Genomic DNA, 27,426 nt, shown 5'->3' with positions numbered 1-27,426 from the left:
CCAGCAAGGTCACGGCGACCTCCGGCACACCCGCCCGTCCTCAGCCACAGATCCGCAGGGACTGTGGGCGCCCGTAGAGGAAGGGGGCGCTGCGCTTGCCACGAGGCAGAGGCAGCCAGGATGCTCCCCGCCTCCCTCCCGCCTGCACCCGGACCTGGGGGCGGCCCCCCAGCCTCCATCATTCATTTTCCTGATTCCCGCTGTAGCCGCCCTCGGAAGTCAGCCGAGTGAAGCAGCTGTTCCTTGCACACTCCACTTGACCAAAGATGATGATAAATGAGGCCAGGGCTGCGTCAGGGACGCGGCTGCAAGGGCCGTGCAGAGAGAGAAGTGGGGGCCTATGGCCCCCCTCGCCCCGTTCGGTTAAGTGCGCGTCCGCGAAAGACAGCGTCCGAGCTCTCCCCACCCCCGCCCCGCAGACCTTCTCGCAGGTCCGCACCCTTCCCCGAACGCTGGGGTCCCCGCAGCGTCCTCGCCTCCGCGCCCCCAGTCAGCGCACCCCAAACCTATTAACGCTCGTAAATAATGCATAAAGGAGCGCTTCCTACAGCCACTCAGGGTGCGGGAGGGGCGGCAGCCAGAAGCGTGAGGCTGGGGAGATCGCCGCGGGCCGGACCGAGGGGCTCGGGCGCGCGGCCCCGCACACGTGCAGCCGTGGCGTGCAGGCGGCACCCCGCCCGGCGGCGGAGGAGGGGAATCCCGCGCTGCCCTCCCCAACGCCACCTCCCCTGGAGTCCTCTGGCACCGAACGAGGCGAGAGAGTGCGCGCGAGCTTCCCAGCCGAAGAGGGTTATTTTTAACCTGCCCCCCTTTCTATATCTGCCTCGGCGATGCGCGCCCGCCCGCCCGCTCCAGCAGCCGAGGACGCGGGCTCCTCACCTCGCTCGCAGGCTCCGGACTCTGCGCCTCCCCCGGCCCAGCCCCCGCCCTTGCGCGGGCAGAGCGCCGTTACATCTCAGCCTGGAAAGGGCCGATTAGGAGCCGCGTGCCTTTCAGCTAAATATCGGAACCGGGTGGGATGGGGGCGGGGAGCCGGCGCTCGTCCCCTCGCCTCCCTCGCTCCCTCCCACCCTGCGCGGAGTGGCGGTGCGAGGCGGCTCCAGCTCCCCGATAGCCTGAAACAGTCGGTCGGAGTACCGAGTCCCCCTGGGGTTCTCGGCCTGGTCTCAACATCCTCTAGTTCGCAGAAGCTGGTGCTCCCAAATGCACGACCTCAGGGTGCAGCGGCGCCAAGCGGGGCGCTGCCACCCCCACCACCAGTCCCCTTCCTTAAGTCACTAGACAAATAAGCCATTTCAACAGCAATGGGCAGGTCTTGCCGGAAACTTCAAAGCAAGCCCCTTCCTGAGCCAGGGTCTGGGGACGTGCCAGCAGCACACAGGAAGCTCGCCAGATCGGTTTACTCCCTCTAGTTGGTCTGCCTAGGCTCCCCCTAGGGAGAACCCCACTTTGGCTCGCCTTCTTCAGACCCTTTCCTTCCTCAGTATGAGGTCGCAGGAAGTTCAAGTCCGTTGTGGTTGCCCTGCTCCCCGAAAGGCCACTTCATTCCGCCCTCTTTAGAAGAGGTGAGCATCAGAGGGGCAGCCAAGTCAGGACCAACTCCAGGATCTGACTGAATCCCTCAAGTATCCTGACATTTTCCAGACTGTTCCTAACCCAATTCCGGGGTCTTAGGAGAAACCTTTAAGGAGAAGGTAACCGGTTAGCTGCAGTAGCGAGCAGAGAAAGTGGTAGCCATCCCAGACACAGAAACCATGGGGTTTCTACTAATTCTCAACATGTGGGTCAAGATCGCATCACAGGGGTCACCTAAGACCATTGGAAACCACAAATATTTACATTACAATTCACAACGGTAACAAAATTACAGTTATAAAGTAGCAAGGAAAATAGTTTTATGGCAGGGGGGTCACCACAACATGAACAACATGAACTGTATTCAAGGGTCCCCACCTTAGCAAGGTTGAGACCAATCGCTTGAGGCTTAAGTCAGCTAGACAAAACAAAAATCAGGTTTTTGAGGGGCTGGGCTTTTGGCTGGGTTCATCCTCAGGAGAGCCGCCAGGGGAGGTGAACATTAGTATGCAGATAAGTAGAGGCCTAGCAGGCCAGAGCACCTGGCAGAAGCAGAGGGAGGTTGATATCCCAGGGGGGCTGTGATGTACTTAGGTTGGGGCTCTAGATGGGAGGGGCCTGGAAGCCAAGGTGGGTTAGGAGCAAGAAGAGAAACAAGGTACTAGGGGGATGGTACACATTTGGCTCTGCCTCCCTCAGATCTGGAAAGCTCTTCCCAGCTCACTATATTGAACCAGAGACTGGTGTTGTTTGAAGAGACCACCAGAGAGAGGCCTTACTTCCCCCTCAACTACCCTTCAAGGTGTAGTGTCTCTTCTCATTTCCAGGATGGAAATGGCTCCAAATAATAGGAAGGCTGTTCCCGATTCCACTCTTTGTGGCCCCTGAGGACAGTGCTGCAAGCTGGGCTTCCGGCTGGAGACCCAGAGTGAGCGATTCCTAAGGGTAGAAACAGATGCACTGGCATGAAATTTCAGAACACTGGTCTTCTGGGGAGGGGAAAAGGGACTGGTGAGGTGTCACATGGCCAAGCCACTCTGTCAGGATCTCTTGGATAGACTGGATTCCGCAGCTCTCTTTTATTCACCTGTAGACTGAATCTCCTCCAGCAGCACTCTTCCAAATATGTATGGCTGTTGTGATAAGTAAGGTACAAATTCATTAGGGGTTACATGTTCCCATGGGGTGCTATTTTGCTCCAAGAGACTGGTGAATGCTCTGATTTTGATCTTCTGGGTTCTCAAGGTAACGTACTGGATTTGTGGCTGCTGTCCTTACAGGAGAGCTTCCATTTGTGTCATGCTGGTAGCTGCTCTGACACAACAGAAACACAAACTACCCTTAGAGAGGGAGCTGGCAGCCCCTGCTTTAGGGGCAGCCTGGATAAACTTCCTGAGGACCTTCCTCAGCCCAGGTAGAAAGCTGGCTGATTACTCTCTCCAAACAGCCACGAAATGGGAAGGTATTTAAGAGGAAAACAAAGCCTAGGCAGCTGGGCCCAGCACCTAACTGCCTGGAACATGGCTCTTGTTTCACTCAGAATGAACACAACACTTCAGCTCAGCCTTGAGTGCTGGTTCTGTGCCCAGGCTCAGGCCCGAGTCTGGGTCCAGGCCCCCTTGGACCTTGCCTCTGAGTACATCCAGGCTTTCCAGAACTCTCCCTGGCTTCCAGACCATCACTCACACAACTAATTTGGCCTGACTCACAGATGCCTCACGTTGGAAGCCTGTGGGAGGATTCCGTACAACTGGTAGAGAATGGCAGATTGTGTCTATTCCTAAGGAGCTCCAAAGGTCAGTTCAGGCAGCCAGGATACTTTGAGAGGTCATGGGGCCTGGAGTTGTGTGAAAGATGCAATCCCTCCATATCCACCATGAAGCCCTGGCAGTGAGTGGCTGAGGGTTCAAGTGCCAGGCCCTGTACACATTTATGGGTAAGCTTGGGCACTTAACCTCTCCATGTTTCTTTTCTTTAAAAGATTTATTTATTTATTAAATATAAGTACACCGTAGTTGTCTTGAGACAGAAGAGGGCATCAGATCTCATTACGGTTGGTTGTGAGCCACCATGTGGTTGCTGGGAATTGAACTCAGGACCTCTGGAAGAGTAATCAGTGCTCTTAACCACTGAGCCATCTCTCCAGCCTACCTCTCCATGTTTCATGCTCAAGTTGTAAAAGATTCTAGGCATCCAAATGGCAGGGCTATTGTGAGGAGGTGGGAAGAGAACTAGATTTGGGCTCCTTCCAGTCATGCCTGCTCTTCCCTACACAGACAGACAGAGCTGGCCCTGTGGGTGTTCGTCAGAACACCACTTACTTGGCTTTCTTAGCATTAGGAGATAAAGGCATGGCACTGTCTCTGCCTGGCTGGCGAGAGTGAGGCACAGGAGACAGGAAGCCCCGGTCCAGATGGGGATGGGACATGTTCTACCTCTCTGGAGCACCTTCTGGCACTATGGATCCAAATAAAAATTCCATGTGGCCAGAGTCCTAGCCCAAAGTAATATGTGCAAGGTCAGTCACCTGCAGCAGAAAGAACTGGAGTCCTCTATATGTCTAGCCAAGGGAACAGCAACAAGGGGGGTAAAATTAAAAGAAAAAAAAAACAAAACAAAACAACAACCATACAGGACTGTATGAGTGAAGCGTCATCCTGTAGGCTACTGGCTACCTGCCTCCACCTCCACATGACAGACGGACACAGGCTGCCTAGAGGACAACTTCCTGTGCTCTGTACTCTTTTTGGTACAAAGGACACTATGGGGGGCTGGAGAGATGGCTCAGCGGTTAAGAGCACTGACTGCTCTTCCAGAGGTCCTGAGTTCAATTCCCAGCAACCACATGGTGTCTCACAACCATCTGTAATGAGATCTGGTGTCCTCTTCTGGCCTGCAGGTATGCATGTGGGCAATAATAAATAAATCTTAAAAAAAAAAAAGAAGAACACTATGGCCCCCGCAGGGCAGAGGTGAGCCTGACCACTGACTACACTGATCTTCTTGAGTAGGCAGGACAGGGAGAATCCCAGAACTGGTGTTCAAAGGCACTCTTGGTTTGTTTTTGTTTGTTTGTTTGTTTGTTTGTTTGTTTTTTGTTTTTTTTCCGGAGCTGGGGACCAAACCCAGGGCCTTGTACTTGCTAGGCAAGCGCTCTATCACTGAGCTAAATAAATCCCCAACCCCTCTCTTGATTTTTCTTAAGGTCCTTCCTCTCTCTTCTGTGTGGCTTAGCAATACACTTTCCTGTAATCTTTCCAACAAAGCATTTGTAAAATGTACAGGCAGATGCTGCCAGGGTTTGTGAACCCAAAGGCTCTGAGCTATGAGGCCTGCTAGAGATAAGGGATCAAATCCTACCCCTAACCTGAGCTGTGGGACTCTACGTAAGTGGAGACTAAAACAGACTATATAGACAGAGCTGTCAAGAGCAGCACAGGACATATCTGTCCCTTTAAAACATAAATATTGACATACTTTTTACAGTAAAAGTAAAGGATTGGAAACCCCAACTGGTCTTTGCTGGTGCAAAGGTGTGGCCAGGAAGACTGGAGTTCCTGGGCGTCACATGGGTCTGACTCTCATCTGCTCACTGCTATTCCCAACAGCAGGTTACTGTCAGGTACACTGCTTGGACACGAAGGCCTAGTGGCAGTGGCCTGAGCATGATCCTGTCACATGTGACAACTCTAGGTGTCAACTCTGGGTGGCACTGACCTGACAGACTGGCCCATGGGCCTGCAGCCCCAGGCCCATGGGATGTTCTGGATAGCTTTGTGTTTCACTGTGATCTAGAAGTAGCTTTTTCTGCAGTGTCCTCACAAGAGTCTTTGGAAACAAACACGAAGTACCCAAGATCCTGAGGTTGACTGACTCTGTGGCCTCAGGTAAGTTACCCCACCTCTCCTAGCCTGCAACTTTTATCCTTTAAGTGGGGGCAGCAGTTAAGCATCCACATCATAGGACTGAGCTGAGAGCCACTAAGGAAAAGAAATACCTTGCTACCATCACACAGTGGCCGATAGATGTCACTGACCTTCCAGGCACCGACTCTGCTCTGAGCATCACCGCATCCTTGTTCACTACAGATGCGGCTCAGGGCATCTGTGTATTCATATGGGAGTTCTGACACTATCCAAACCGCGCTGGGATGGTGAGGCCCGAGGGAGAGCCAGGGTGCAAAACTCCACATGTGCCTGGGGGCGAGGGTCCATGTTCTCTGGCTGTGCCTAAACAATGTTTTCATCTCCAGAGAATCAGCAAGGACATAAGCAACCTGCTTCATAAAAATATACAACTAAATCCCAAGAGGCCAAAGGATATCTTGGGTTTAAATTGAACCCTGGCTGGCCCCAACACTCTGTCAGGGCAGGACCTACAGAAAGGGAAGGTCCTTTCAGGGCTGCAAGCTACCAATTCCCTTGTGGTCACTGTCTGGCACACCTGACCTACTGTCTTCTTGGCCACCTTTTCCAACTACAGGAGCTGAGCAGACAGACCATTTTACACACAGGGAAACTGAGCCCCATTCAAGGCTCTGAAGCTTACTTCCTGGGAGCTCCCAGTTTCCCAGTAGACTATCCATCCAGTCCCTCAATCCACTGACACCCTCCCATTCATCCATCCATGTATTCTCCACTCATCCATCAATTTTCCCATCATCCATCCACCACCCACCTACCCATCCTTCCACCTGAGAAGCAGTTCCCAAGTGTCTACTCTATGCTACATGGGTGCTAGGAACAAACCCGGCCAGAGACAGCAAAAAGATCAAGTAACCCTTGCAGAAGACAGTTGAGTGCTGATGTACAGACAAAGGCTGAACTTATACCCAAGAGGCTCCACCGGATCAGAGGGATAACCAGAGGAAGTCCTGAGTCTTGAGAGATATTCAGGAAACACTGAAAGAAAGGGAGGCAGAGAGGAAAGGTCTGAAAATGTAGTCTCTTTAGTTAGGTGTAGAAATGTGACAGGTAAGGTCCAGATCACAAATGTGCTAGGTGACAATGAGCCACAGAGTGCAGACAAGAGCAGGATGACAACACTAGATCCATGCATGCTACGATTCATAGTAACTATAGTGACAAGTAAATGTGGAGGCCGGTTAAAAAGAGGCTGGGTTATCTCCTAGAGAACAGTGGTGCGGTCAGTCTGTGAACCTGCCAATACATATCTCCAACTCAAGTCTGATCTGCAACTCTTGGCGTGCCAGAACTAGGTAGGGCCAGCACCTAGTGTACATCAGCGTACATCTGAAGCCCAGAGAGGTCAAAGGGTCACATAGTGTGGGAATCAAAGTCTATCAAACCTCACCTCCAGCTCACCAGGCATGAGAGAGAGAGAGAGACAGAGACAGACAGAGACACAGAGACAGACAGATATCTGGGGCCCTCCTGTTGGCGGCCACCTTCCTCAAGTGTCCTCCTTGGTCTCACTGGGCAGTGGGAGGGAGAGCCACTCTTAAGAAAGGGTGATGGGAGGCAGGTGCTGGCACATAAAGGAATGAAGTTTCTTTAGTCAATGGTTGTGTGTGCCAGCCTGCTGGGCAGCTTTAAGGGCAGATAAAACCCCAGCTAGGAAGAGCATCCCAACTGGTGGGCATATGAAAGGTAAGCAGGAACCCTGGAAGATGCCACACACCTCTACGAGGGCCCTGCATGTTTTGTATTTGGTGCCCTCCTCTTCAGATACATGCCCGTTCTCCTAACATAACAGCTGGGTCCTGAGGCCACACAGCCTCCAGGGCTCCTTGCCCATTTCCCCCTCACAACCTTCAGAACCTCTGCCAGCAAAGGGCCTTCTCCCACACAAACTGCATTTAGAGACTGCCTGGTTGCTGTCTCCTAAGAGACTCAGAAGCACAGATCAGACCTCTGATGGACATGTTTGAGTTGGGGCCGGAGGGTCAAGCTGGAGAGCATCTCATGTTTGTTGAGTGAGCAAGTGAGTAGGTGGATGAAGGAAGGAGTTCTGCCCTCCAGCAAAGCCACCGGTGTTTTTCTTAGTCCCTGCAAAACATGATTCTCTGAAGCTTTTAAGAACATTTAGTTCCCAGACCCTCATCACAGTGCCTGGTCTGAATAACTCAAGTGGGGCCTGAGAAATATCAGGCCAGGCTCCTGTCTATATGCTAGATACCCCCAAAGACCTACTTCAGGACTCTGTTCTCCCCTGGGACCCCACCCTTTTCCAACTCAGGATCATTGGGAGCCTCCTTGACGGGAGCAAGGGCGGGGCAGGGGGCAGCATATCTGCAGAGGCAGAGGCAGAGGCACATGCCTACCCGTAGGCTGGTATCCCTGCAGCTCAGGAGAGCAGGGTGTTTGTCATCTGCTGAGGACTACGGGGATGGCTTAAGATGAAATTTAAGTCCATTAGTGCTTAGCTAACGTCATCAGCAGCAACAGCAAAAAATAAAGATGGCAGGGTACGGGAGCACATGAACTGTCAGGGTCAGCACTGCCTCCCCCTCAGACCTGGCTCCCACCCTTTGCAAGCAGGGCTGGGTCCCCTGTCCACCCAGACATCCAGTATCACTGGCAGCTCTGTCCCCTGCCCTGGCCAATGCTTGAGATTCAGCCCCTCGGTCAGCATGTGACCGAGGCCCGAGACCAGAGGTGGCAGGCTGAGGCATAAGAAAGGAATCTGCCAGGGAGCCTGAGTGTGGCAGAGACAGCAGCTCCTTAATCTGGTTCCTTTGATAACTTCTGTCTTTTTATGCACACACAAGGATCGCAGCGCTACCCTGCTCAGCCAGTCTCCCTGCAGCTAATGCCTGACAGCTCTGTTTATGTCTCCCCGTAATTCTGCAGCTTTATGCTTTTTTTTTCTTTCCGGGGCCATTAAGCTCACAGCTACAGGCTCCATCTCCTGCTCACCCCCCACCCCCCACTCCTGCCTTTGTCCTTGAGGCCTAGATGCCCTGAAGCTCTTTGGGAGATAGGCTGTCCCCTCTTGGCTAGTGGATAAAGATCCTGAACCCCAGACCTTGTCTGAAGGCCAGTACACAAGCTCTCCTGATACCGACTCCTGAATCCTCCCATCACGGCTATGTTGGCCTGTTCCCAAGGCGGATGGATTCCACAGCTGGCGGCCGGATAAGGTGAGCCCCTAGCCCTGCCCCATCTCTGCCCTATTCTGTTTTTCCTCTGCTCTCACTTTTGGCCTCTCTGAGTGACTATATTTCTTTCCAGAACATGGGCCCCCTTCTGAGGAAAAAGACCCCAGCCACATCTTCCTTCTGATTGAGCTCTAGTGTATCCCCGGCGCCCTCAGCCCTTCACTACTCCATCGATTCTTCCCATAACCATTTCACCTGGGTCCCCCTTCCAAGGTCTCTCCAACCTCACTCCACAGTACAGAGCATCTCACATGCCCAGCCACCACAGATACTGTACCTACAACCCAGAGGGTCCTCCAGGTCTCTAGCCTCTGTCCCTGAAGCCCCACAGAAGCTCTGCCATAGGGATTTATGCTATAAACTTTTCAATGGCTTCCTATCCCTTCATCTCATACCCTGCCTCCTGCCCTTAGACCTCCTACTGTAGCTCCAGTCCTAAGACCTCCGGGATTGCAGTGGCTCCGAACTTGAGCAGACACCAGGCCTCATCCTTTCCCAGCTTCCTCACTGGAATCAGTTCTCCCTTCTTTGCATTGCATAGGCCTCTCACTCATAGCTTTCTACATGCCCTAGGCTATCCCTGTGCCCCTCAGTCCTCCATGTCCACACTTCTCAGCAAGTCTCCTGGTGTACCATATTGGGAGACCATTGGCATGAAGCAGCTTCACATCTGGCCAGAGCAGCCCTTAAAAGTGGACTGGAATGTTAGCAGGGCAGAGAGAGCCCTGTTTTGTCTCCTCCTTTGGGAAGAAAGCACCTGCCCACTTCTACTCTTGACGGTGCCTCAATCCTGGGGTGGTCCAACAGGCAAAGTAGAAATTCTGCTCCAGTCGTTGGCTCCAGTGTAGACAGAAAACCATTCTGCCTGCTTCCTTTAGCCCCCTTCCTTCTAAGCTTCCTGTGACCTCCCTACATGTGCTGCCCTGACACTCTTAGCTTCCCTCAAGCTGCTGAGAACCATCATTCAGCCTTTTGAACACTAGGTGGCCTGGCCCTGTTCTTCTATCTCCCTTATGGATGGTACCAAGATATCTTACCTGCCTTCGCTGCCTGGCACTACCCACCTAGCCCAAGAAGTCAGTATCCTATTGTGTATCCCTATTGTATGTCCCTGTTGTGTATCCCTAGTGTGCATCCTGTTGTGTGGCCCTATTCTGTGTGCCTTCTTTTCTTATGTCCAGCCCAAGATTCAGTTTCAACCCTATCATCCAATGTCTCCTCAGACTGTGTGACCAAGAGTCTGTAATGGCCAATCAGACCCTTCTCCCAGGTGACCCTGGTAAGCACCTGACCTCAGAGCTGAGTTCTCCACTCTAAAGGGTACCAAGCACACACAGCTGTGGGAACTTCATGCAATTCTGCTGCCAAGAGTCAGGGAAGCTTTGTGACGTGTGAGGCCCCTGCTGAAAACAGTGAGATCTCATCAGAGATGGCAGCGCCATACCATGCACTGGGTATTTCTGAATATGGATCCTTCACAGCTGACTTGGTGGGGAGCAGTCATGGGTACAGCTGGAAAGTGTCCTGAGGCTCCTGAAGTCCTGATGAGCACTGTAGCAAGACCAAGAGCTAATGCCAGGCCTCAGCCCCATCATCCAGACAGGAACAAGACACTCCCTTCCCCGAGCAGTTACTGGCTGCGAAGCACCCTGCTTCCATCAAGGTAGCCGGCAAACCACCACTGAACTCTGAAGCTACACTGGGACTAGGGTTCAGAGATGCAAAGTCCTGGCCAAGAGGTAGAAAAGTGCTTATTGGAGGCAGCACGGCCAGGTCCTCAGTACCCCCACTAACTGCGAACCTAGAGAGTGTTGTCCTTGCCTGCCCTGCTACAAACATCACCAGGCTTTCATGTGTGGAGGACTAAGCTGTAACAACTAGGTATCTTGAGACAGGCAACATATTCATATCCCCTATGTAGAGCCTGAGAAACAACCGTTGGTCTCTGTCCCTGCACAGAGACAAGAAACTAAGGCTCAGAGAAATCAACTGATCCTGGGAGATCACACAGCACAGCAAGTCCTCCAAATCCCAGCCCACAGGATCACTGCTTCCAAAGAGCTTTTCTTGTTACAGATTAATGTTAAGGGTCTGATATCCAATGAATAAGGCACAGAAGCAGGCGTTCTTCACAATCCCAATTTTGTGACACTAAAAGTTGACATCTAAGAGGTTGGAGGTGAATACTATTTTTTTTTCATATTTTTCCAGCAAGGTTTCTAAAAGGACCAGCAGTTCTGTGTTTTTTAGAATGAATGGGGACAAGAGCTGGTGTAACCAAATTCTGGTTAATTAGAATGTTGCCGTAGATACCATGTAGGCATCATACATCCTTGTACACTGAGAGCACAGTGCGTGGGTTTTAGCCTTTGGTGATCTGTCCTGACATTCTTTGTTCATTGAGAATGTTCTTGGGACTCAGGATCCTCTCTATGAGCTATCCTGGACTATACAAGTCTGAGGAAACAGCAGGATCGTGTCTTGTACCTGCCAGGAGAAGGAAGCATGTCCCCCTGCATGCTATGTTGTGCTGCTTAGCCAGCTGGTCTTCACCTGTCTCCATCTTGCCTTCTCTTCCCTGGCATCTACTGGGGTGGTCCCCGGCTCTGGTGCTCAGGGAATCCAGCCCCACTGTGTGACCAGTCTAGCGGACATCCCCAACACAGCTCCACTCATACAGCAGCAGTCTATAGACAGCTCTGGACCACCCCTACCCTGAACGCCCCCTGCGCCTCTGGCCTGAGAACAGCTGTCAGCTCCGTAACAGAAGCAGGCCACCCCGAAGCCTGAGTGACACTGCAGGTCTGACAGAGATGCCGAGGGTGACATCAAAGCCTCTCTTTCCTGTTAGGCACTGAGACCATTTACATAAAGAGCCCCACACGGGTCTGCAACAAAGATGCATTTCTCCCCACATCCCTTCAGCCTCCTAGACACTGCCTGTCAGACTGCCTTTTTTGGGGCTGGGTATCTAAGGACCCCTGTACTTGGGTCACTTAGACATGGGGCTGGGGAAGCCAGCCAAAACAGTAACTATGATATAACTTCTAGTTTTTGATGGTGCAAGAGATCAAACCCAAAGGCCTCCAAAATACGGGTGCTGCACACTGAGCCACACCCTCACCCCTCTAAATTTCCTTAAAAACAAAAAAGAAAAGAACTAACCGATCTGTAAGAATCTTAGTCAGGATGGAAGGGCCTCTGGGAAGGCCAATTGTGGGCAGCAGCTTCCCGTCCATGCCCATTCTCAGACCTTCTCTCCGCTCTGCTGGACAGAGGCTGACTGAACTACTGGGTCAGGTCTATGAGCCAGCTCTTCGCAGTGGCAAGGGCCAAGTTCACAGTCGGCAGCTGGTGTGCCTGTCATTTCTGCAGCTCATTCTGGGTGGTCCAGGGCAGCCCCTAAGCAGTCTTCTTCTCTGACAGACGGGTCTCCTACTGCTTAGAGGGGGAGGTGACTGAGAAAATGACCTGGGAACACAGGAAACAGTGTCATTGGCCAAACTGTTTCAGGTCATGAGTTGGACTCCCAGGAAATGTGTTTTTCCCATTAAAAAAAGGCTCCCCAAGGAGGCCATGATACATGCCCCAACCTTACACCAACTTTGAAGCCCCAGCAACAAACTTGGCGTATGAGCAGGAGGCTCTCACCACCTCGACTAGCCATCAGAGCAGCCCACAGGCATAGAAGGTAGATGACAAAGGGAAGAGAGGGAGGGAACTGGGGCACATGGAGAAGTAGGACAGAGGGGCTTGAGATGGCCTATGTTCTGGGGTCTCATGGCTCTCCTAAATTTGTTTCCATGTACCCTTCATTCCCATGGAGAAACCATGGCTAGCCATAGTCACAGCTGGGATGGTTATGCGCAAATACACTGCCCTCCTATGTGTTACCACAAAATTCACGAGCTCAGAGAATTTGATCCACTCATTCAAAGTCACACAGGAAAGCTATGCTGGCCACTTTCCTACTGCCTAAAGAGAGAACACCCTCTGCTACTCTGGCCCCTCAAGCACACATGCAATTTCCCTTACTCCCACTGTCTACTTGGATCCTTTCATGACCCAAAGCTACTTCCTATGACTGACTCCTCTGCAGGCCAAATCCCATCTCTACAGCTCCCCATTCTCAAGTTTCCTGCCTTGTGCATTTACTTGCTTGTGGTTACAAACCCAGGGCCTCATACATACTAAGCACTCTGCCACTAGGCCCCACCCATGGCTCTACAGCTTGTCTAATCAGGGCACATAGGAAGGACATCTGGCCAAATGAAGGGGTGACTATTGCTCTGCAGCCTGAGCAGTGCAGAATGAAGCTGACTAGAGACTGTCTGCTGACAGTGTTCAGGCTCAGGAGCTCCTGGCTCAGGGCACCAAAGACCCTTCCAACCTCAGTGCCTTCTACAAGGTCCTTTAAGAGACTCTGTGCATCCCCAGCCTTTGCACACACTGGGCATCAAATGCTAGGACCCCGCCCTCTCTATCTGCCTGGCACACTGTCCATGGATTGTCATCTCTACACAAGGGTCATCTTGCCTCAGGTCACACTGGGTTCCCTCCCTGAAACCCTATCCTTAGTAACAGGAGCGTCTTCCAGGCCACAGTTCCTGGTTCTGTCCTATCACCCATCCACTAGCACATGGTAGATGCTCACAAAAACCAAACAATGTGCTTTGGGGTCCAGAGGCAGAATCTGGTGACTACACAGAAATCCAAGAAATTGTTGAAATACCTGCCACTCATCCCCTGGGATGACAGGGGAGAGGCCAAAGGTAGTGTTCATTTGCTGGGCCCTTACTACATGCCAGGGGCACACAGGTCATCTCTGAGCAGTTGGCAGCAGATAGGGAGCAGGACCCTTCTGGTGAGGACTTTGTGTGCTGGAGGTCTAAAATCAATTATAGCTTCAGATGCCTGCATAGGGCTTAAGAGAGCTAAGAAAACCAAAGTCAGGCACCTAGTCGGATGCTACTTCCTCCCACAGTGTTGGGTGGGGCTTGGCCCTCTCCAAAGTAGGGGAATAAAAGCTACCCAAAAAGAACTCAGCTGGCCATACCTTGATATTAGGAGTCTTCAGAAATCAGAGACACTAACTGTGGTGTCTCTGGCCCTAAGGGCCGAGCCCTCTCTAGGTCACTGATGCTTCTTTCCCTATCTGCCTTCTACCATGGTAACTGTGAGTGTTCAGCTACAACTGCCCAGTCATTTGTCCTCTCCACGTGTAACACTGTAACCACAAACCTGCAGGCCTGGCCTGAACAGCAGTCTATAGCTGAGGTATGTCTCCTTTTTTTTGGGGGGGGGGATGATGGGGGGAACATGATAGTATGTCATGACACTGCTCTTGAATTCACTACATAATTGAGGCTCTTACCTCCTCTCCTGCCTCTATCTCAAAAGTTCTGAGACTACAGGAATGTGCCATAAGCCAATTCCATAGGTAAATGAACTGAGGCTATGCACTCAATTCTCTCACACTGTACCCTAACCCACCTACTCCAGAAAGCTCCCCCACCCCACATCCAGGGTCAACACTCATGGCTCAGATATCTCTAAACCTGCTTGCTTAACCTTGGAGACAGAATGTGCAGAGCTGTGCTAGCCACAGAATGTGTTAGAGGCAAGCATTAAAGCCCAGCTCTCAGCCTTAGACACAGGATGAGAGACGTCAGCACTGTCTACTTGCCCCTTGGTGGCCTACTTTTCTTCATTTATCTTTTGGAGAAGGCCCCTGTATCCCTGTGTACCCCAGAGTACAGTTTGCCAAAAGCTATGTTACTCAGAATACCATTTCTGACTTAAAACAAACATCTTGCCCCACCCTGGCTATGGCCTGGTGTGACCTGGCACTAGGGGAGAGGGAAGGAAGGCCACGAGAAAGCCTGTTTTCCCAGGATTTCCATTTGCTGACATTTCTGCAACTGCCTCCTATTTTATCTGTTAGTATATAACACTGACCCCATGGCCTCATGGAAGTCCTGTTTTCTGTTTTGGTTTGGTTCTGTTGGGGGGAGGGCTGTATGCAGAGGTCGGAGGCTGGTGTCAGATGTCTTGTCTCAGTGACTCTCAACCCAAGGTTTGGAGACTGAACCTGGAGCTCACTGGTTCAGCCAGGCAGGCTGAACAGAGCTCTCCAGGGATCCAAGCGTCTCTACCTTCTCAACACTGAGACTGCCAGTGTGCAGCCCCTTGCTGGCTTGTCTTACTGCATGGTTAGTGCTTCATTCCCAGCTATCTCCCAAGCTGAGGCAACCTGTTTTCTGACAGGTCTTCCTAGGTTGGCTATTCTGCCCCAGGAAAGGCCCACATGGTCCAGGCCTTTATCAGAACTAAGACCAAGGCTTACCCAAGACGGGCTGAGCATGTAGCAAGGGCCTAACTAAACTTTTGCAGACCCTTCTCTCCTCATCTGTACAAAGAGAGTAACAAAGCTAGTACCTGTCAATGTCACCCCACCCTACCTCCCACAGCTCCCAGGGCTACCTAACAAACACCATTTGATTTACATTCTAAGTCCTAACAGCCTCTCCTCTTTCTCTTCTACCTCCTTCTCCAACAGATCCATCTGCAACACACCAAATTTTGGGCTAATGCTTGCTCCAGAACTTGAGCATATGCTAGTTATGTTGAAACCCCATGGATCCTATTCACCCTTTCAAACCCTGGGCAGCCACCCCCTCCACCCCACCCTTTTCTGCCTGTCCCTCTTCCCCGAGTGGGTTCCTGGTACACACACGGATTCTAGTACTCCATTGCAACTAGAGCTTGACATCACTGTCTCCTACCACACCAGATTGGACAGGGACTAGGCCTTTTGTCTTTGTTTTAAATCTCTGGTGCCAAGATACTGCCTGCAGACAAACAGCCACTCAGGAAAGTCTAGCTGACAGGTGGGTGAGTCTGTAAACAACATCTGCACAACCCTTAGTGTCTATGAAGCCTTCTCCTGTCTTCCCTCTTAGACCCCCATCCCTACCCCCAGGCACGGCCTCAGAAGGCCTCAGGGGCCTTTTCTCTGGCCTGGAGCTGGGGTCTGCAAGGATCTTCCAGCAGGAATTAGCACAAGCAGCTGGGACCCTCTTTCAGCAGGATGTTAGCTGTTTCTTTAGCTAAGAGATACTTCCCTACCAGCAGCTGGAGAGGTTAGCAGGTGCTCAGGTGGCCAACAAGTATGGCCCAGAAACTGTCTGGCCCAGCCATCCGCCCAGAGCCTCCAGGATTTGGTGGTTGAGTGCAGCTCTACCCGTGAGTCTTGGTAACAGTTGCTATGTAAAACGCTCGAAGGGGGAATTTACTGTCAGCGTTAATAATAGATGAAGGTTTCAGAATTTTTGATGCCTTACGTTCTAAGCCGTTTGATTTATAATGTCTCTGGAAAGAAAGAGATGAGGGCACAGTGAAGGAGGAGGAGGCTTAGGAAGGAGTCAGGAGCTCATTCTTCTACCAATGATGGGGAATCTGAGGCCCTGAGAGGGGAAGCCCCTGGGCCATGCACCTCCAAGGATACTAAAACTTGAGGAAGCTTGCAAGGGACCTCACACAATGTTGGTCCATGGGAAGGGAATCAGAGTCCTGGCCCCTCCTGCCAGCACCTGGGGTTGTTTTGGTGGATTGCTGCCTCTCTTGTGAGCACAAGCAGGTGTATCTCAAGCAGGCTCCGGAAGCAGCACTTAAGGGTGCCCACAGCAGGGGCCTTGCAGGGCTGATTGCAGGTTCACCGAGCCAACCTGCAAGCTCAACTTCCCCTGCTTAGCTACAAGTGGCAGAGGCTGCTGCTGGAGACCATCTTCATGCTGGCCAGGCAGTTTGCTGCACAAGGACTCTTTGCCTGGGGTCCCACTGCCTGGAAAAGCCTCAGACACCAAGGGGTTACAGAAGAGAGGAGCATGGCCAGGACCTGGACTTCCTGAAAGCAGCAGATATGTCACAGCTGAGGCACTGTGGCCGGGACAGCTATGCTGGCAGACACCCAGTGCTATACAGGCTTCAGGTGCTCTCTCCCAACCTCCACACCAGCTAGACTGAACCCTCTCTCTGCCTGACAAGGCAGACCTAGCCAAAGCCATGACCCACACTTCTCCAACTGACCCCACCTGAAAAAACAGGCAGCACCTGGCCCTGCATCTCAGTCCAGAGCATCTGCCCCAGGTTCCCTTGCTCTTCAGCAAGATGGGGACAGTCCTTTTGAGCCTAATGGACAGCGTGAATAGCAGAATTTGTAGGTCTGCTCTTCACTGATGTGTACATAATTTTCATAACTTCCCCAGTGCCCCAAGCCCGAGCTGTAATAGCAAAGTGTAAGGGGAGATGATGCCCAGAGGTATGCTACATGGTTCTGTACAAAACACTCCAGGAGCCAGGCTCGCAATACATACAACCACAAACTTCTCTGGTCCCAGCTTCTTATCAGCATGGTGGCCTTTCCACACACCCAACCTAGGTGTGATGACTTCCCGAGATCAAATGAAGAGTTGTGTACATACAAAGTTATGTTTTTGTGGAAGATCAAGAACTTTCCCTCCATTTCCAAGTGTTCAAGAGTATACAACTTAAACCTGGACCCAGACATGGTAAAGGGAGGCTGGAGGCTGAAGGCTCAAATGTGTTCAGGGTCACAAACACCTGCTATTTTATTTTCCAAATGGTAGACTTAATAGTCTGAGATAGGGCTGGGAAGGTCATTCAGTCAGCAAGTGCTTGTCATGAAAGCATGAAGACCAGAGTTTGATCTCCAGCATCCACATGAGGAGCCAGAAGACTTTATAATTAGTCTGAGGACTGAGGAGGTTGAGACACAGTGCTGGACCTACCCAATGAGCAAACCCTGGTTCCCAGAGAGAACATGTCTCAAAACCTTAAGTCAGACCAGGTGAGAGGGTGCGCTCCTTTAATCCCAGCCCTCAGGAGGCTGGCCCTGGAGACAGCCGGGCAGTGGGTAAGATGATCAACACTGCTGACAGGCAGACGCTGTCTCTACTCAGCCTCTTCCTCAACAGGAATCTTGGGAGTTGGGTGCAGCAAAGTTGAAGGGCAGGCCTGACAGACACTGGAGGCTGCTGTGATGCACATCCCAGCCTGGTTGACATCTTCTGGTCTGGAGGTGTCTTTGTCATTGGGTACCTAACAGTACAGGAAGGCAGAGGCCCCTGGGGTCACTCCCTTAGCTCACACTCAGTACTTAAAGGGTGACCTGCCATCACTGCTCCCGTGTACCTAAGTTTTGCAGATGTTGTTCCTTTTGCTCTGTGTGGCAACCTTCCTTCCCTAACACATACAGACCTGGATTCCATCCCCAGAACATTAAAAAAAAAAAAACAAAAAAAAACTTAAAACTCCCCAAACTTCTCGGAACAGTGCCATCTTCAGGAAGTCTTCCTTACACCCAGTGCCTTTGGACTCTGTCCACCTATTGGTTTCTCAGTCCTGTATGCAGCTCTTGGTGTGACCAGACATCCCTCTACCTGCTCTGCCTATAGTAGGGTCAGACACAGTAGACAGTCCCTGCTGCCATCATCAGGGCTAGAGAGCAGGTCCTCTATCTCCAGGAAGACTACTAGTCAGTGTCTATGTAAGACAGGCAGCCAGCCTGAGCTTGGTGATATGGGTGTCTCCAATCACCATGTCTCCTAGAAACCCTCAGAGGTACAGTGTGTTTACCCCAACTAAAGCTCCCCTCTGGGCTAGAGCCCCTCCTGGCTCCCCCACCAACACTCAGAGAGGTAGTTATAACTATCCTTAATTAATAAGAAACAGGGTAATGAATTAATCATCACATAATACACGCAATTTGTTTGGCAGCTGTATCTTTAAAAAACAAAGCCGTGTGTGAGCACTCACGCATGGCAGGGTCTTTCCAAATGACACTGAAGGGCAGACTATAACATTATCCCAGGAAGCCCCCATCTTTGGGTGAGGCAGGGACAGCCAGGGGCTACTTAATGGCTGTAGAAACTCAAAGTAAGAATCTGTGGGGGAGCCGGGACCCCATGGCTCATCACATCCCCAAGATAGAAGCAGGCTTACTCCAAGCTGCGCAGCTCTAAGCAACCCCCACCCTCTGGAGCTGAACAGATGCTTCCTCAGATCAGAGGATGACACCAGCCCTCAGAGATGCTGCGAAAGCCTGTCTTCCATCTTTCTGACGAGATGTTTCTTTCTGAGGAGCAGCTGAGCGTCAAGGGTGATAGATGCAGTGGTACCTTTAGGACCTTGACCAGCTTTGTGGCCACCAAATCCCTAGAGGATTCCTGCTACGCAAAGGCCCTTGAACTGCCTCTCCACCCCATCTTTAAGCAAGATTATGTAAGCAGGGCTGGTGGGGAGGCAAGACAGCTCAGGTAAAGGCACTGTCACTAACCCAGAATAGCTGAGTTCAATCCCTGGAACCCAACGGCAGAAGGAAGAACTGATCTCCAAATTACAGTGTGTATACCCTGACACAGACACACAATAAATGTAACAGAAATACAAACAAAAAAAAGTAGACGGTGCTCACAGTATGTCAGTAGAGCAGCCTGACAGAAGTGTACCCGAATGGCAAGGATCCACACGCCACTCTGGGCTCTTCATGTCCTTGAGTTACACCTTCTCCTAGGGTCGCCAGGCCCTAAGCATGACCCATACCAATCTGGACAGAGCAACCACATCTTGGGGCTGTAGGCCCTAGTACCTGCTCTGTTCCTCTCTGTCGTGCAAAGCCTCCCCTACCCTACATACTTACACTCTAAAAAGATCTACGTAGAGACAGAGTTCAAAGGCACATCCTACTAGGGTACCAGGAGACAATGCCTTACCAGAGCCCACCAGCTTACCCACTGCCTCTATGGATTCAGAGCTAACCAGGCCCCACTTGCATGTCCCTGGCCCCATTCTGACCCTGATGGTTCAAGTTCCTAGCTAAGACCAGCTATATCTAAGTGGAATATTAACAATTTGGGCTCCTGGGCCACCCAGGAACTGTGGCTCAGAAGGCCCCAGGAGCATCCGCTGGGCACATTTCCATAGGCTGAACTCTAATGGCCTTCAAACCTTGGAGAGGGGCTGACTTCACCTTAATCAGAAGCAGCCTGAAGAAAACATTCACATTCACTGAGATCTGAAACCCCTTACCTCATGGGTCCTAGTCTGTATGTCTGTCTGTCTGTCTTTCATTTATTTATTTATTTATTTTCTTTTCCAAAACAGGGTTTCTCTTATAGTCCTGGCTGTCCTGGAACTCTCTCTGTAGACCCAGCTGGCCTCAAACTTGAGATCTGCCTGCCTCTGCCTCCTGAGTGCCAACTGGTAGGATTAAAGGCGTGCACTACCAAAACCTAGCAGGCCCTAGTTTTTCTACTGGCACTAACTGGTCTGGTAGAACCTGGCACTAGCAGTGGGAAGCTGCTGTGGCCTCTTCACCCTTCTGGATCCTTGCTTTCTTCATTGTGAGACACCTGGACACGGTAGGCATATGAGGATCCTCAGAGCCTCGAACTGTACACAGAACAAGGAAGGCTGCTCCCAAATCACCAAAGCTATTGTTTGCTAAGTGCTCATTATGGGCAGAGTTCTGTCAACCTGCTTTGTTTGAACCTGTGACTGGAATGACAGCATGTGTAAAGCAGAAGACACAGCCCCTGGAGACGGGTGCCGTGAATCCATACCACTCCGTACTGCCTACGGCCCTGGCTGGACAGCAGGCAGGGCCCATCTGTAGCCTCCAAAGGTAGAGCTATAACCAGACAGATGCACATATATGCATGTACATACAGAAAACGCTCAGATATAATCTGGAAAAATAAATGAAACCCTGAAAACAGTGTATATGGCTCCCAAGATGTCTGAGGGCAAAGATGCTCTCCCCCAAGCCTATGGACATGAGTTCAATCCCTGAAACTCACATGGGAGAAAGGAAAACTAACTTCAATAAGTTCTCCTCTGACTTTCCCACTCTCACTGTAATGAAAATACTTTGTCCACCACATACAAAATAAATATAAATGTAAAAACTATCTTTAAAATGAAAACAATGTATATGATTTAAAGTAGGGAGGGTGACGGTATTTTTTGGCAGTTTCTAATAAATTTAGTTCCAGGAGGGGAGGGAAGATGGTAAGTCCACCCAGTTAGTTAAAGACTGAAGATATTCATTTGTTCATTTCTTCATTAATTCCAACCAAGATTTCATCATCCAAGCAACCCTGCTGGATACCTAGACATCAGCAGTAAAAATATATTCATTCTTCACTTATTAAGTTTCTTCTGTGAGTCTCAGGCCTAGTCCTTGCACCTAGAACCATGACTGAGTTGGGAGTGAATAGGTCAGGTTGGGAAGGGCATGACCAAGCCTTAGGGTGTGTCTGGTATCTGCTCTATGCCCCAATCCCCTACTCTCTGACCCCATTCACATTACCTGTGGTCACAAGAGCCCACCTTAGAGCAAGCAGACACACAGAAAGGAATTATGGTCCCTACAAGAGTCACTGACATAAATCTGGTTACTGCTTTTTCAGAAAATGTAATTCCTTGTTATTAAAAAAATTAAAGGATAGGACCAGCTTGCCAAAAGCCAAAACAGCTGAAATGTGCTTGCCTAAGATATGCAGTGTCTGATAAATAGATTTATGCATCTCCCTTCTTTCCTCTATCCCTCCCCTTAACCATTCACTCCCCATCCACAGGCACTGCAGTGACAGCCGTGAGCATGGCCCTGGCCCACGGGCCCAACTCCCTGGATGTAGGGAGAGTGCTTTTGTTTCCTCGGCACAGCACCAGCTTTAAGCCTTTTCAGAAAAGCCTCAGGGATTCTCTGGCTTTCCTGAGATGCAAGGCTGCCTGTGGCCTCTGCTAAGCTAAGGGTGTTAGGAGGGAAGGGCAGGAACAATAAAAGACTTGAGCTTTGGAGAAATCTGCTCATCCATGTGGAGACCTGGGCACAGGCGGTTCCAGATGCAGCTGGTGGAGGGAGGCAGCCAAGACAGATCCGAGCAGGACAAGGACAAGAGGGCAGGGCATGTCCCTCACCACCACAAAAAAAAAAAAAAAAGCAACTATTCGAAGTCACCCAGGTGTTTTCTCTTATTGAAAAGTCCTTGATTCTTCTTTCTGCCTCAGGACTCAGGAACAAGGGCCTATCTTATTGATGGGGTGATGGAAGGGCCCAGAGGGTGGGTCTTCCTTCTCAGGAAGGTGGCTGGGCCAGCCCTGTGAGTCATTAGGAGCTGGTAACTAAAGTATCAGGTACTCAATTTTCTCTCATCTAATTTCGCCTTTTCTCTTTCCTTTTTTCCCCTCCCCTCTCCGCCCTTAGTCAGATGTTCCAGGCCTGGTTTAGAAGGGAACTGGGAGCGTAGGCTTCGTATGTGACTAGACATGTGTGCATGTATGCACATATATGAGCATGAGTGTGTGCTGAATACTAAAATGGTGCCCACCTCCCAATGCTCTGATGGAAGTGGAGGTGGGAGATTGGCATCACAGTTCGAGTACCTCTGCCTCAATCTCCCCTTCATGGCTCCTGAAGGTCTCTCATCACAGTTCAAGTACAAATCCCTTTCCCTTGATGCCATTTGGGGAAACAAAAGGCTCCGGTTTCTTTTACCTCCTCCCTCTGAAGCCTTGGCTTTCGCATGCTTTAGAGAGTTTGCTGCCTGGGTAGGCAACAGGGAAGAGGTCAGAAATAAACACAAAATGGCACTGTCCACCAGGCCTCCATCCCTGGTCCTGAAAGGCACAGCTTTTTATAGGATTCTGCTCTAAGACCTAGTTCAAATCCCAGGTGGCTCTGTGGGTAGAGAATTCTTTTATTCTCTAAGTCTGGTTTCACAACCTCAGAGACACTTACTGAAAGTGTTGTACCTGTACAAATCCCTGGCACAATGTCACTTTTCACCTGGGCAGCTCCAGGAGTAAGCCAGTTTTCTGCTGGCACAGGTAGGGAGCATAGGAGGGAATGTGATCCCCAACTTTCTGGAGACAGGGTGCAAAATAGGTATCTCTGGACAGTATTTCTGAGTTCCCTGGATGACAGGAAAAGCAGACAACCCATGCACAACGAATGTGTTCTTTAGAGAGGACCTGTACCATGGGAGCAGCATGACCCACAGAATTCTGTTCAGTGTAACCCTCACAGCCCGTTCCCCTGGATGTCCAAAGGCTCTCCTGGGTACAGACCAAGTCAGGGTACCAGGGACAAGGTCTAGCCTAACTTAGTGAATACTCATTCATTCAGACACTAACTCTGACACTGATTGTTCCCTCTGACCTAAGTGGGTCTGGCCTATGATCCTCCTAAAGGGGTGGAGCCATAGCATCTGGAGGTTTCTACTACCCTCCCTCCAATGGGAGGCAGAGCTGCCTGTGCTGGCCAATCACATCAGCACGGTGGGTGGTTCTACGCAAGGGGAGGGCCCACAACCATAGCCCTGGTCTGCAACCAGGAAGAGGAGGTCAGCCTTAGCACCTGACTGGCAGTAGGGCTGGTGCCTTGGACCCACGCCTGGCAGCCTTTGGTCATCACCGACTGATTTAGCCTCTAGCCTGGCCAGTACAAGGGAGAGGCAGGCCACTGGGTCAAGTTGATAAAACCTAAACATTGTCAAGGAGTGGAGGCAGAACTCAGCTGAGAAAGGAGAAACAGATGCAGGAATGTGAGATAAGATGGCTTTCCAGAGCTGCAACCGGTCAAGCAGTGCAGCGTGGCAGGCAAGACTTGCAACAGCCCAGTCAGATACTCCTCTCTTAGCTGCCAGCTTAGACCTCTTTCCTCACTCTCTTCTTCCTCACCCTGTCAGTCATGAAGTAAAGACTGCAAATGGGACAGCCATTTTCATTTGCACCCGCCTTCACTTCCTCAGGTGCCGAGGGCTGACATGCCCTGTCCTGTCTACTCATCACTGCTCCTTCTCTCCCTTGGAGGATCCAGTGGCCATAATAAGCTCCTCCCTTGATATCCTGCCACAGTTTTCACTCTGATGCCTTGGGTTTTCCTTACCACAAAACCATCCCTCTGTGGGGGAGGAGCAGCCCTAATCAGGGTGCTTGTGTCCAGATATTTCCTAGGCACCAGACAGATACCCTCTGAAAGGACTGCAGCTGCTCCACACCAGCTCAAACTGGTAAGAGGTGCCAGACACACACTTACAGCACTTGCAGCTCTAGGTATTTTGCAGGTCATTTTAGTTCTGACAACTCCTGCCAACCTGACCCACTTCTCAGATGAAGAAGACTGAGATTCATGGGTCAATACAGGCTATTTGGACTCCTGCAAGTTCTGGAGGCAATTGTGGATGAGACGGGGGCCTTGCATAGAAGCTTTCTTGGGCCCAGACAAATATCACTAAGATTAGCGGGTTCTTACTGTTTTGTTTGAAACAGGTCTATGTAGTCCTGACTGGCTAGGAAGTGGCTAAATAGAACAGGCTAGCCTAGAACGCACAGAAATCCATCTGTCTTTGCCTCCTAAGGTGCTAGAATTAAAGGTATACACCACCACACCTATTTAAAAGCCCTTTTCAGGAGCATTGTTCTCTCCCTCAGCAGACAGGCCCAGCCTAGGAACCACAGAAATTGGGGGAAAGGGGGAGACAGGACCCACACAGCATCTAACCCATACTCCACCCAGGAGCAATCAGGAAATGAGTTTCTCAGTCCCTCAGTTAGCCCACCCTACCCATACCCACAATGTGTCTGTTCCCTGGGCCAAGAACTGGGCCTGTTGCTGTCAGCTATTAGGCACTACCTAAGTAGCACCCCACACTTCTCCCAGTCAAATGAAGAGGAGCCTCAGGTTTTCCGGAGACCCTGTATCCTCAGGCTACCTCAATCATTCACTCCTCATAACCCACCACTACTTCTTGGCCAGTTTGGGACTGCATTTTCTCTAAGTATCTCCTAATCCAGCAGGGATAAGAAGTGTAATCTATGCTTAGCAGTCAGCCAGAAATGTCCTGAGCCCACCCACCTAGACCTTCTCCCTGGAACTGCAGTCTCACCACAATCCTCTAAGGCAGGAAGGGGCACCTGAGGCTGGTGCAGGGTTTTTGCCTCAACCACTTCTCAGGGATATTCACTGAGGCTGAAATTTCAACTAAAGCAGAGAAATAATTACCACAGGGTTCCAGGCCAGCTCAAATGGGGACAGGCCTTGGTGTCTGGAATTGGAAAAGGTACCCCACAGCCAGGGAAAGAAGTTGGGCCTTTTCTTAGAGTCACCCTTTTAGTCCTCCCCCCTCCAGAGTGCTTGAAGGCACAAGAAGCTTCTTGGGGTGGAGAATGAGTAGAAACCTTCAGTGCAGGGGCCATAAAGGGAGCCTCAGCTGGCTCTAACAAACTGAATTAAATGAAACCTGAATACTCAACACTAGGTATCCTATGGTGAGACTGAAGGCCACCTGGCACTAGGATAGGGCATGCACCCCCAAAACAAGCCTTGGAGGGCTTGGGTCTTCCTTTAGGGAGCTCCTACGCAGGCCTAGAGGGGAACAAAGGTAGCACTGATCTCTGCACCTCAGACCCACCTCTTAGAGCATGGGCATGAGGAAAGGGGGGGTCTCTGGGTACTGTTGGAATTTTTAATCTTTAAAGAGGCATTCAAACAGCCTGTTTGGCTATGCATCCTCATTTTGAGAAATGACTATCATTGATCCAAAATGGCATCTCTAAGAATCACCCATTTTCTCTTCAAGAATGCGTCCTTCTAGTCCAGAAATTCTTGAGCTCCAAAAGTGTTCCATCTCTAGAAACACCTTCTTTATCTTCAAGATGCTCCATCTCCAGAAATGTCACTGCTCTCCTAACAACTCATTTCTAATTTCAAGAAGCTTTCCAGAAATGCTATGCTCCATCTCCAGTGCGCATTAGAAGCACCTCAGATCCAAGTGTCCCACTGTTTCCAGAAACACTCCAGAATCATCCTCAAAGAGGCACTACAGTTTATCTCTAGAAAGGCTCCATTCTCAGAAACTTTATGTTTAGCAATACTCAGAATGCAGAAAAACCTCCTCATCTTTACTTAAAACAAAACAAAAAAGCCTATCTCCAGAAGAATTCTCATCTCACTTTTAAATGCACCCCTATTTCATGTTCAGAAATGACCTTCTCCAGAAATGATCTCCATGTTGTCTCTAGAGACATCCTGGCTCTGGAACTGCCCCAACTCCCGTGTGGAAGCAGTAAGGTAAAGCTTCCCACCTTGGCTCACATGCTAAAGGAACTGAGACTCATGTCTTCCAAGATCTCCTGGGGAGATATTATACAGGCTTCCCCTTCCCTTGTCTCTCTGGCTCCTAGAGACCTCTCAGCCATCTGCCCGGTCCATTTGTCTCAGGAACAAGGATGTGTGGTTTGCAACCCCTGTGGGGGTGAACAACCCTTTCAGAGGGGTTACATATCAGATATCCTGCATATCAGATATTTACATTACAACTCATAACAGTAGAAAAATTAGTTATGAAGTAGCAACAAAAATAATTTTATGGTTGGGGTCACCACAACATGAGGAACTGTATGAAAGGGTTATAACATTAGAAAGCTTGAAAACCACTGGGCTAGAGGATCTTGCCTGGGTCAGGAATGTAAGAGGGTGTGGGGGCAGGAAGGAATAGTAAGGATGAGGCCCCTCCACTATGCCCTCACTGTCAAGAACCACTGCCTACACATACACAGCATGATTAAAAACTATCCTATGCACAGTAGGACCACGTCGCCCTTTAGAACCTTGGCTCAGAACAGCATGGAAATGTGTCCACAATCTATACACACATCTAAGATATATCCACACCCACTGTAAACCTTTCCCAATTTTCCTAGGGGTCCTACATTCAGGGGATGCCAAGAAGTGGAAGCACTCTCTCAATCCACAGGCAGTGCAAATCAACAAGACTAGCAACCTGTAGCTGCTCGGGGCCAACTGTTAAGAAGCTCAATCACAGCACTTGGGGGTTAGGAAATTAGGAAGGTGAGAACAGTATATTTAGTATCTGCATGCACACTCACTAAGACGAAGTGTTTACTCTTCCTTGGGCAGGCCTGTCCCCCTGGGTAGAAGCAAGCCTGGCTATGTCACTTCTGTCCACACAACCAAGCACTGCTCTCCCACTGACACATAAAGCTATGTCCTGTGGGAAGGTAAGGTGCTGGGGAAAGGCATATGGAGGTTGCTAAGTAGGGGATAGCAGTACCCCACATAAAGATGTGCTTCTGGGAGTATCCCAGCAGCTCAGTGTAGACATGGGCACACTGCAATCCTTCTACTCTGGAACTGCACAGAAGGGGCCTGAGCCCTTGGCCTGTACCAGGGACTCCTGAACCTGGCCTCTGTGGGACAACTCTCAGGGCCCCCAAACAGTAAAAGGAAAAAAGCCATGCATGATTCCTGATCTGTTGGGATGACACTGTGTAGCTCTGGTCTGCTGTCACAGGAGGACAATTACCATTTATTAAGCCTCCCAATTTAGAACCAGCCTCAATTAACTGGAACCTCCAGAGCCCACTTTGATGGATGTGAATACAGCTTCAATATGCCCTCCACTGTGCCCTCAGCACAGACCGTGACCCCCAACTAGCTAGCTTTTGCCTAGACACAGAGCCTTGACATCTGTCTCCCACCACCCTTTTCCATCCCTTCCTGTCTTGTTCAGGAGACATACTTAATCTATGCCTGACCTTCCTTTGCTAGGAAAAGCATCCCCACCAAAAATAGAAAAGAAAAGAAATCCAAAGTTAAACATGGATGTTAGTGAACATATGGTCCT

The 27,426-nt window shown here is 50.5% G+C and overlaps 1 protein-coding gene across 6 annotated transcripts in view; it reads right to left on the bottom strand.

Annotated features, from left to right (window-relative positions):
* Rai1 (retinoic acid induced 1) overlaps positions 1–27,426 on the bottom strand; it is a 95,000-nt gene that overhangs the window by 23,220 nt on the left and 44,354 nt on the right. The window contains exon 3 of one of the 6 annotated variants that reach the window (XM_063269004.1): positions 11,861–12,166. The exons of 4 other annotated variants lie outside the window; for them this stretch is intronic. The gene's annotated coding sequence lies outside the window, so the exon portion shown is untranslated. Of the gene's footprint in view, positions 1–879; positions 11,830–11,860; positions 12,167–27,426 lie in introns of those variants that run through there. One more of the 6 variants, XM_008767819.4, reaches the window with a different exon arrangement.

This window comes from Rattus norvegicus, chromosome 10, assembly GCF_036323735.1.
Source record: "Rattus norvegicus strain BN/NHsdMcwi chromosome 10, GRCr8, whole genome shotgun sequence".
Taxonomy (NCBI): domain Eukaryota; kingdom Metazoa; phylum Chordata; class Mammalia; order Rodentia; family Muridae; genus Rattus; species Rattus norvegicus.
This window is presented reverse-complemented; position numbering and strand designations above follow the sequence as displayed.